Source organism: Hordeum vulgare, chromosome 2H (assembly GCF_904849725.1).
Source record: "Hordeum vulgare subsp. vulgare chromosome 2H, MorexV3_pseudomolecules_assembly, whole genome shotgun sequence".
NCBI classification, from domain to species: Eukaryota; Viridiplantae; Streptophyta; class Magnoliopsida; order Poales; family Poaceae; genus Hordeum; species Hordeum vulgare.
This window is the reverse complement of record NC_058519.1, coordinates 624,662,575-624,665,665: the sequence shown is the minus strand read 5'-3', so window position 1 is coordinate 624,665,665 and position 3,091 is coordinate 624,662,575.

Below are 3,091 nucleotides of genomic sequence, written 5' to 3'. Positions count from 1 at the left end.
GTGCCAGTATTCGAGGGGTATCTAGCCAAGCAGGCGAATCACTGGAAGGCATTTCAAGAGTACAAGGAGTCAGAAGATGCCCAGGCATTATCAGAAAAGAACAAGATAAATGCCGACAAGAATAAATATCACCACAAGCTGGGGCCAGGGGGCTATGAGACTACCATCCCAAAGTGGGATAAGAAAGAGCAAGATCTGCTAGATAAAGGCATCGTACCTGAACCACTCTGTGATGAGTGGGAACTGAGAGCAAGAAATTCGTTCCTTGCGCATGGTGGTTCGTACGACGAAGGAAGAGGGGACCTCATCTGCAGTGACGGTCTTAGGATACCCAGGGAAAATTGGAAAAGGATAGTGAAAGAAATTAAGGAGGGAAAAAGAAAGTTCACTGCAGATAGAGAGAAAGATTTGCTCACACTGGTCCTCGGCAATGACGAACATGGAGGACGAATGCGAGGCTTCGGTCCTTCTTACCCGTGGTGGCTTGGGTTTGCGAGAGACCAAGACACTTACAGAAGCCGAGAGAGAGCAAAGAAGCGGCAGCAGGATGAGGAGAATGACAAGTTCAACCAGTTGCTTGCCAGGATTAACGAGCAACAGAAGCAGATTGATGAGCTTAGAGGAGTAGCGCGCCAGGAAGATCCTGCACTTGATATTACCGGCGCCCCATCTAAGCGGAAAAGCAGTGTGGCTGAATCTGAGGCCCCGCTCGACGATGCACGAAGAATGATAGAGGGCGGTCCCGGCTACCCCGTGGATGGAATCAAGGAGTCAACATCATGTGAACTCCATCAGAAATTCAAGAACATATCCATGAAGGTGGTCGTCGTACAAGCTTTACCTTCTGGCCCTGATGCACGCTGGCATGGCCGTGAGATTCCAGCTGGCTTTGCTAAAGTCGGGGTGGATGAAATCATGGCGGGGTTTCATGATATGGAGCTCGATATAGCTGGACCCGAAGATGAGAGGACACTCGGAGAAGTACTGGGTGGAGTCATCCTATGGGACAAGAACTACATCAAGCTTCCAGGCTCGGCCCCAAGGACAACACCGCCTCCGAGTCGTCGCAGGTCACCTACACCTCCATTACCTCCAAGCCCTCCACATGACTTGGGTCGTCCGTCTCCGCCGCCGCCCGCACAGGATACTAAGCGGAAGCGTGCCACCAAGAACGCTCCGCCGACGATTTCTAAGCGACAGAGCCCCCCAAAGCGCAAACGGTCGCCCCTCCCAAAGGTACCTCATGCTAATCTTCCTATCAGACCTTATGATCGTACCCCCGAGGAAAACGCCAAGATAGCAAAGGAACATCATGATGCGCAGATGAAAAAGAAGGAACCCGAGCCCCGCCCGGAATACACCGAGAAGCAAATAGCATTTGCAAAATACTTCACGACCCTTCCATCACCGTATGACTTACACCATAAGCCTGATGACTATGCACGCACATTGCAGAAGGAAGTGAAAAAGAGCAGATCACGTGCAAGTGCAAGTGGGAGCAAATCAAGTTCAACTACAAGCAAGAAAAAAGCAGACGTTCCTCAGCTTGGAGAACAGGCCAAACAGTCGATCCCACCCCTCAAGGTGTTAACCGAGAATGTCCCCCCTCCGGTGCAGGGGCAAGATTTTGAATTAGCAAAGAAGTGGGCGGCTGAATGGGGTGTCTCGGTTGAAGATGTTCTGGCTTCCCAAGACGACAGGTTACCCAAGGCTGTGGTAGCCCCTAAGCCATAGTTTGTCATGGGAGAGCCTTTAGTCAGCAAAGATGATCTCCCAACAAATATGCGTTACTTGCATACATGGTACTTAAGTGAATCAAAGAATGGGAGAACGATGATCGTGGTGAGTGTCCCACGGGAGTACTACGGCCGCCCCGAAGAAATCCATATCGACTTTGATGAACTCTTCCAGATGTACAATGGCGACGCCCTCCACAAATCGCTTATGAGTTGCTATTGTCTGTAAGTTTTTCAATTCGTTGTCTACATATAACTTGTTTAGTTATTTCAATTCATTGTCTATATATAACTTGTACTCTATTATGCAGAATGAAGATTCTGGATTGTAAAAGTAAGAACATCCTAAATATTGGGTTTATTGACCCTGATAAAATACATACAGCGACGCAAACTGATAAACCCAAGGAGACGGAGGAAAACCTTCTAAGGTTTCTAACAGATCAAAATTTCTGTGACCATATACTGTTTCCATACAACTTCAGGTGAGGGTCTTTACTCTGTTGTGTCCATTCACTTATAAGTGTAATTGATAAGTTACTGACACACACACACACACACACACACACACACACATATATATATATATATATACATGTGCATCTTCCATTGCATTCTGTTGGACATTCAAATTGATAAGGGAAGAGTTGATGCCTTCGACCCATTATCGAGACCTTTGGAACAGTTCCAAAGCCTGCAGGACATGCTCCAAGGGTAATTTCAATCATTCTTGCGCTCTATCGGTCTCTTTCAATGATTTTCTGATATATCAATTAATGAAAAACTTAGCAAATCATTATCCTTGTCGGGTAGGGTTTGGAAGCGGTTCAAGTGCGTACCCTTAGAGCGGCTCAGGTAAGTAGTAGTATGATATACTTCTATTTTCAATACATTTATGATGCTAGATTATTATTTTAATTATATATATTCTATTCTCGTCAAGTGCGACCAGCAGCCACGGGGGTCGCATCTATGCGGATACTATGTTTGCGAGACCATTCACACATTTACCTCTGAGCACAAGGATCACAGATTCGACGTAAGCAATGAACATTCATGCCTCTATTTTTACCCGTCATTCTTTGTTATCATGATTGATATTCATATTCATCTCCTCTTCTTATATAGTACACGGCCATGAGGACGAAGGTCCTACCAGAGCAACGCGCGATTGCTGTTGCAGAGGAGCTTGCGACCTTTCTCAGGACGGAAGCTATAGATGACAAAGGACGATTTAGTGTAGCTAGGGGCCATTACTGATGTTCGTCCATGTAATCGAATAGACGGGCTCTAGTCCCGATAATTCAGATCTCCATATAATTGTATATATATGCTGGCTTGTAAGATAAGTTAAT